Source organism: Triticum urartu, chromosome 5A (genome assembly GCF_056163025.1).
Source record: "Triticum urartu cultivar PI428250 chromosome 5A, HENAU_Tu73, whole genome shotgun sequence".
Lineage (NCBI taxonomy): Eukaryota > Viridiplantae > Streptophyta > Magnoliopsida > Poales > Poaceae > Triticum > Triticum urartu.
The window spans coordinates 635,388,227-635,396,170 of record NC_141877.1 but is presented as its reverse complement, the minus strand read 5'-3'; the positions used below and the strand labels follow the sequence as shown (position 1 = coordinate 635,396,170).

The 7,944-nt window shown below is 45.5% G+C and overlaps 1 long non-coding RNA gene across 1 annotated transcript; it reads right to left on the bottom strand.

The window, feature by feature from the left end:
* Positions 1–3,029: 3,029 nt before the first annotated feature.
* Positions 3,030–6,963, bottom strand: LOC125537826 (uncharacterized). Its single transcript, XR_007296110.2, has 3 exons — positions 6,608–6,963; positions 4,385–6,495; positions 3,030–3,466 (listed from the first exon to the last, which is right to left on the bottom strand). It is a non-coding gene; the product is annotated as an uncharacterized LOC125537826 (long non-coding RNA).
* Between the last annotated feature and the right edge of the window lie 981 nt (positions 6,964–7,944).

The following is a 7,944-nucleotide window of genomic DNA, read 5'->3' as shown; positions in this document are numbered from 1 at the left end:
AGGCCGAGGCGGGGGCGGTCGTCTGCCACCTCCCCTCCCGCCCCGGTTATATCGATAATTGCCGCTTGGACGGTAAGTAGGACCAGCTGGCCCCTCCACGAAACCTCCCGGAGGCCCATAGAAATCGCGGTCGCCATCGCCGTCGTTCTGCCATGCATAGCCACGGCCTCCTCCGGTTGAAGAAGAACCCCGATGTTGTCCGTCCCCATATGCGTGATAGCCGTCATCATCCCACTGCCAACGAGACTGGGCACGCCCGAGCCATTAGGGTTCGCCGGCCCTCGCATCACGGACCGGCGGCCTGGGCGGATGAGCACCTTGCGGCGGCGGGGGATCAGTTTTTGGTGGTGGTCCGGCCCCCCGACCAGCCATGTCGTCCGCGCCGGATGATGGATGCCCGGCGGAGATCGCTGCTGGCGGCGTCACGCGAGTCGCTCGACCGATACCTAGCTTAGGAAAGCCAGGTTTAGCGATCCTAGGATAGCGTCGTACGTGATCGAGAACCGCTCCTGTTCTCGAGTCCCGTACCACGTACCCGGATAGGCCCGTCTCGGTGGGAACTTGGTGCGCTTCCTGGGCCACATGTCCAGGGTCTCTTGCGCCCAAGCCCACCTCCTCCAAAAGCGGCCCATCCTGGCCCAGCAAAAGTTTCAAACGAGCGTTCCTGGCCTCCCGGATCTCACCGTGAGCTTTGACTACCTTCCACGAGCCTAAAAAATCGCCAAGGGTAACAGATGGGAGACGTACCTTAGGTAGAGGTCCTCTCCAAGGACGAATCGCCGACGGTGCCGTTCGTCGATGCACAACCCGCCGGAGTACCTCGACCGCGTCCGCCTTGCCCAGTCCATCCAAAGCTCGATCAGTCACCGGAACGATCTCCTCAACTAGTCCAGCCGCCTCCTCCTCGGAGTATCCAATCCGTAATGCCTCACAGATGTGATCACTGGGCGTTGGGGAGTACTCACCCGCCCCGAAACTGTCTCCGTCCCGGACCTCTTCCTCGTCGGAGTCCTCGGACTCCTCGCCGGCGAGGGCCCAGAACCGACTGCCATGTCCCTGACAAGACGAGGTCGACCGTGTCGCCGCCGTGGCCGGCCCTCCGCGATCTTCCCCGCGTCTGCCGCCGCGGTCGCCTACGCGGTCGCCCCTCATGAATATCTAAAGTCTGAGTATGCATGCCTTTGATACATATATTGCTCCCGAGATGACAAAGTTGCTTATTAGTATATATCAACCAAAGCATCCAAAATTAAGTGTTCCTCCCATCTTTTTCTGACTGCTACGTGGGAGTAAGCCTCGCTCGTCTCTTCTTCCGTTAATTTAAGGTGAATCTCGCCTACAAGTTTAACATCTACCTCTACTGCAAATCCTTTGTCTTCTATCAAAAATATGCTTAAATCGTACTAGCTAGTAAAGTATTTTGTGCATATACAAACATAGAATTGTACAGCATATTTGGGTGAAGCATTAATTGTAGGAAAATTACTAGCCAAGCACATCAGTCAGCACAAGTGACTCGCATGATTAGTTCTATAGATCGTTGCTACGGAATATATGTGGTAGATATAGGAAAACTTTTAAATCGTGGCTACATCTAAACGGTGTAGATATAGGAAAAACTTACAAACCAGGAGGCAGGAACTATGTGCACCAACAATTAATTAACTGGTACAATATTTCTCCAGTAGTTAATTAGTTCTAAATAGATTCCCTAGAGGCCGGCCATCATGGTAGAAAATTGTATATGCATGTACACATTCCATTAGTATATCACATGTATTCGGGCAATTTTACTAGTTTAATTTGACTGTCATGTTGGTTGTAATTAATATTGTACATCTCTCTGTTTGCTTATGTACTTGTTTTGAAGGAAATATATGTATGTACTTCTACTATTTTGTTTGTAATATGATGATTCTCGTGTGTGTGTGTGTGTGTGCATTCAGCGGTCACTGATGGCTGGAGTGGTGCGCCTATGGACCGGTTGGGGGCTCCAAATCCTAGTGCTTGTTAGCTTCACTAGATGACCAGTTGATGACCAGTTGCGCCAAATGACGCAAAAACCCGTTTAAAACCATATTCGTGTTGAAAATATTTGCATTTTTTCAATACCCGTATATTTGGATACATTTGGTAAAAACTTATACCCTTATATATAAAGGAAATTAAATGCAAATATTTTTTTAAGGTAATAATGTCACAAATTAGATCATCGGTAGGTCAAGATAGTTGAGTCTGCAATTAGGAACTCCAAGTAGCTGTAAACTTGCATTAAAAAAGGAGTAAACATAAGTGACACAATAAATGTACTTAATACATGTACTCGTGAACATTGTGTACATGAGAAGTTAATAGAAATAGTGGTCAATTACATCATATAATTTGGTTCTATACTCTTCTGTGTATATATCCTGAATGCTACCCCTTTGTGATCAACTCTTTGTCCATCGAATCGAATAGCACAGCTACTGCCCCTTGTGGAAAAAGAAAGAAGTCTACAATACCCATAAATGTAAAAGGAAAACATCATGTCATGCATCTCAATGTGCGCAAAACAATGTAGAAACCATACATGCTATCTACATACTCTCATTGTCTAGCAAAGTATAAGTAGCTGAGGGACCCTGTACAAAAGAATCGACAATTAGCAAGAAAGAAACATGCCATCAGCTGTCTAGACAGACATAAAACAATAAGTGGCAAAATCCCGATCAGAATTAGCATTTGCCGTCCAGTTTATGAGCTAAAGTTGATCATTGACCAATCGATAAAACATATTAAGCATCAGCTATAAAACAAACTCTATTTTCCTAATAAGATAACATAGTTATGAAATGGGCAAACTCTATTTTGCCATCCAGTTTATGAGCTAAAGTGGAAAGCTATGGTCACAAATGCATAAATAAGCAAAATAGAAAATTAGTTAAACAGATTAGAGAAATCCATCCAGATCACATACACTGGCTGCGTGTATGAGTCAAATGTATACAGAAACGAGACCAAGAGGCCAACTTGTTGCTATTTATGAATAAGACGGAGCACGATTCTAAAATATTATTCGATGGTAGCTTTGATTGCAAAACGAACAAAACGGTTATATCTTACTGTTGTTTGAGGTTTCATAATCCGAGAAGAAAAACATTGTCTTTAACCAACATACAACAATGTAACCATCTATCAAGGAATGAAAAATATGGGGGATTCCTCTTGTAATGCTGGTTCTCGCCCAAGATGAGCGAACACCTTGACTGTATGAACCCTGGACACACACGGCAGCTGCCCTGGTTGCACTCGTCCAACTTGACAGCATGCCTCGAGTACTCCCTCAGGGTGCCCCTACTGGTCTGGTTCCGGACACGGCTCAGGATGAAGATATGCCCAGTCGGTAGCACGACTCTCAACCTCATCAGAGCCGGGTCTTGAACACGAAGGGCCAGTTGACCCAACCCTGTCAGGTCTTGAACGCCTACAGCAGCAAAGGTGAATAATCCTCTCCGTTACTAAAAAAATATGTGTTGAGGATTTGGGCAATAGTGTCATTCCTGCAGTAGAAAAGAAATCTCCAGCATATCTGCCACTAATTTTTCCTAAAGATGCCACTACCTATTGTGAAGTTTAATATCAATGGACCAATACTCATTTCAAACTACGAAAATAGAATGCTGACAGAGACCAATGATATTCAACTATCTAACAATCTCATGAGTTAAAAAGAGGAAGGCAAGACTATGGAAACATCTGGGTGATTTGAGTACAGTTCAAATAAAACCTACATAGGTATACATAGGTTGCCATATGGTGCTGTAAACCAAGACAGAGGCTATTCAAGGCAGAACATCAAACAGTGACAAAGGAACATCAAAGCATTATATAGAACACTTGGCAATACACAAAGCAGAGAGCCTAATGCTTGAACTCTGATGGAGTTATCAATTTAAGCTTTAAACACTATTGTGAAGGAGCTTTACCTAGGCTGTAGCACCAGAGTACATGAATCCAAAAAAACTAACCATTAGAATTAAGTCCCATGAGCATAGTATTTAGAAACCTATAACTCTGGGTGAACATAAGATCATTCAGGGCACAGTGTAGGAGAATCAAACACTATATGTAGTCCATCAAAATTCAATCTTGTTCGAAACATGGAATATCATCTGTAGCTAACAAGATCAACCATCAATGAGTATACAAACATTCAAGAAATCAAAATCAGATTGTCAAAGAACCTATGCAATCAAGAGGAAATAACTGGGAGGAAGATGGCACAAAAGTACAGCTGCAGAAATTCTACAAATAGATGGCTAGGCAAGAACTTGATAAACTATTCCTGCCTGCGATTGAAGCAGCAAGCAAGAGGCGGTGGAAGAGGACGAAGTAAGCTTACCTGGCTGCCGGCAGATTCAGTGCTCGGCGAGGGCGGACATGGGAAAGGTGAGGCTGGGGGCGGAGGGGCCAGGGCGCCGGAGGTCAGCGTATCTGTGCCGGAGGTCAGCGGTAGATACAGCACCAACCCATGAGCAAATCCAGCGCCGCCGCCGTCGCCAGGAAGCTTGCCTCTGACCTCGCAGGGAAGAAGATACTGGGAGTAAGTGGGGTTTATGATTCTATATGTGCCTGTGTGTGTATTAATTTCTAGCGAGACACACAATGATCATAGTAACTAAAGGATATGTGTTGTGTAGCTATTTCTAAATAGAATAGCACCTGAACTTGCTTTGCTTGTACTGTTTGTCAAACAGCAAGAAAACAGGGGATCAACAGGTGTGTGTATTTATTAGGCAGTATGCATAGTGTCAGCAGAAAACAAATTTCGTTCTCCGCAGGCAGCAAAAAATAATTCTTAAAATAAAGAAGGGGGAAATAGAGCGGACACATTACATGTATACTATACCATTATTCAACATTTCATGTCTATGATCGAACAATGAGCACTAATTCGGTAATTAGAAGGTCATGTCACGCACAACAGATACAAGCAATGACAGATCCTTAAACTGTCAGAACTCTTGAGCAAAATTAAACATGACAAAGCATTTAAGGTGCCAGGTTTGAGAGGTGCAATAGCGTCACCTCAGAAGAATGTGGGCCTTGACGTCCAGGATGGTGCAGTACATGAAGCGCTCTAGGTTGGACGTCTGCCACCCGCCCTCAACCCTCTGCGAGTTTAGTTTGGAGCAGGGCTAGAACGGCCCATGTTATTTTTTGTCCTCATCCAACAAATACCGGTAGGAACTCGTCGCGGTCGGTGGATGAATCATTTTATCCTATTTCAAAATACTAATCAAAAGCTGGTTCTTCTTACAATGACATGCCACATTTAAGTTATGTGTAAGTTAATCCTACCGCAATAAAACTAACCCAGTAGTATATATTCAAAAATTTCAGGTTTCAACACATGGACCATGGCAATCTGTGGTAAAACAGGAAAAAATGCTCATAACTATGTATTTGCAGTCATCTGTATGGCTGCATTGAGTAATGACTAATTTTGATATCCTGCAATATGGATCAGTCATCTGTATGGCTGCATTGAGTAATGACTAATTTTGATATCCTGCAATATGGATCCTTATAAACAGGATATATACTTCTTTCTGGAACAAAAATTAATCAAACACTGTCGTATATTTAGGAACCATACAAATCTAAAAAGTATGCGGCATAGTATATATATGCATCAAATGAAGTCTCTTTCCCTACAGGAGGAGGCCTAAACAATAACTCAATTTTGAGGCATCACTGCAGAGCGCCGGCGGCCGGAGATGGCGCCGTCTCTGCTGGCTAAATAAGCGTCCAACACAAAAATGAGCTGATCACAAACACAGATAGTTTCAATACCCAAATATGTATCGCCATAACTCTAGTTCTCCAAACCTGAGGAACCAACAAAACCTATCTTTCATTTCAGGAATACTTGAAGGTGAATATGAAACTCCAAGGCTTACATTTGAAGTAAATTTCACGACTATATTCTTTCCTGCTAAGATGTCATCTATAATCGTAAAGGAAAACTGCATGAAAAGGTAAAAACAATGATAAGTTTATACGAGTTAGATAATGTGCCTCGGTTGATCTGCATTTCCTTAAATCAATTGCCATGGAAGTAGCTGATGCACTCAACCTGTTTCACCTAAAGAAAAGTGAGAACACATTAATAATTTGAAGGTGTTAAGCTATAACTGTGTAATAAAGTGTAGACTTAAACCAATGTTTTTCTTGGAAAGGGTAACAGGGATATGCCCCAAAGCTAATTATCCACAATACATTTATTCTGTAAAAACTAACAAATAAAGACCAGTGTATCAGCAAACAATATATCTGGTTAGGACCGTAATATAGAATGGTGCAGTTTACTGTCCGGCCCTGATTCAGAAATCAAAGCATATGTGTGCGTGAAAAACAATGGCGTGTTGATCTTGCAAGATGTGTGGGAATCCCACAAGAATCAAATGCCTAAAGGATCTCCTCCCCACTGGATCCAGCGTCAGCAAGCCCCTAAGATGATGAACACGGTGAAAACAAAATCGAGCACCATAGAAAAATTGGGAATAAAGCAACAGGGAAAAAGGCTAGACCGGAGCACTGGACCTAGGCGATGACTACGAACCTGACGGTTGTGGTGGATGACGAGGACCTCCTCTTCCTACTTGATGTGGTGATGTAGGACAAGGGCCGCCCCTGCTCCTCCACAAGCACCAGAAGACCAGGCCACCCTTGCTCTCCCGCGGCGGCGACCTGCGCCGATCCAGAACCACGACACACCTCTCCCATGGCGGCGACCTGCGCCGATTCGGAACCACGCCCCACGGCGGCTGCAACGGGCCGTACGCTCCTCTCGTCGACGCGGCCATGCCGCTCATCGCCGTGGAGTGCCCTCTCCTCGCTCACCACCATTGGGGTGGCGGCGGCAAGGGGGGCTCGGGGGCACGCGGGGGCGAGCGACGGCTAGGGTTTCTCCATTGCAGCGGACACAGTTTTATACACCTGTACTTGACTGCACGTGAAATTACGAAAATGCCCTTGGCGGGGCACAAAATTACAGGCGATGGCAGCAACACTTACAGAACGACGTGGATGCAACGGTTCTGCCTAGGAGTTCTTGAAGGTTTATATGTTCAATGCTCCAAGCGTCCCTGCTCATTTTTGCTAGGATGCGCCGGCAGAACATCTCCATCATCTCAAGGACCCTCCTCTGGCTAGCATACCTGTTGGCAGACTACATAGCGGTATATATCCTCGGCCACATGTCCTTGTGTGGCAAGTCCCACGGGCACCAACAGCTCATGGCATTTTGGGCGCTGTTCTTGCTGGTGCATCTCGGTGGCCAGGACAACATCATCGCCTACTCCATACAAGACAGCCAGCTCTGGCTGCGCCACCTGCTCTCTTTTGTTCCGCAGACGGTGGGAGTGGCTTATGTCCTCTACAAGTATGTCGCTGGCAGTTGGACCTTGGTCACAGCCGCGGTGCTGATATTTGTCAGCGGTGTTCTCAAGTATGGGGAGAGAGTATGGGCGCTCAACTCCTCCAGCCTGCACAACCTGAGTAAGTTCATCGACAGCAGGAAGTTGAGTGAGGCTAAACGAGAACCGCGTGCATAGTGGGGCGCAGGCGCAGGGGAGAAGTTGGATTCTGAAGAGGTTCTGCTGGGAGCTCATGACACCTGCTCCCCATTTGCATGGCTTAGTTGGTGGACTATAAGTTCTGGCCATCCACATCCCAAAGTAAAGCCATAGAGGTATTCTATAACAAGCACCTAATGTTTGAGTTGGTTGAGATGCAGCTCTCCTCCTTGACGTATGATTTCTTATATACCAAGGCATCGGTGGTCTTTCACATGGTATGGATGCTTCATCCGTGCCATTTCATCAGTTGCCACCATCACTGCTTTCTTCCTATTTCAATCAAGCATAGGCAAAAATGACTTCAGCAGAGTTGATGCCA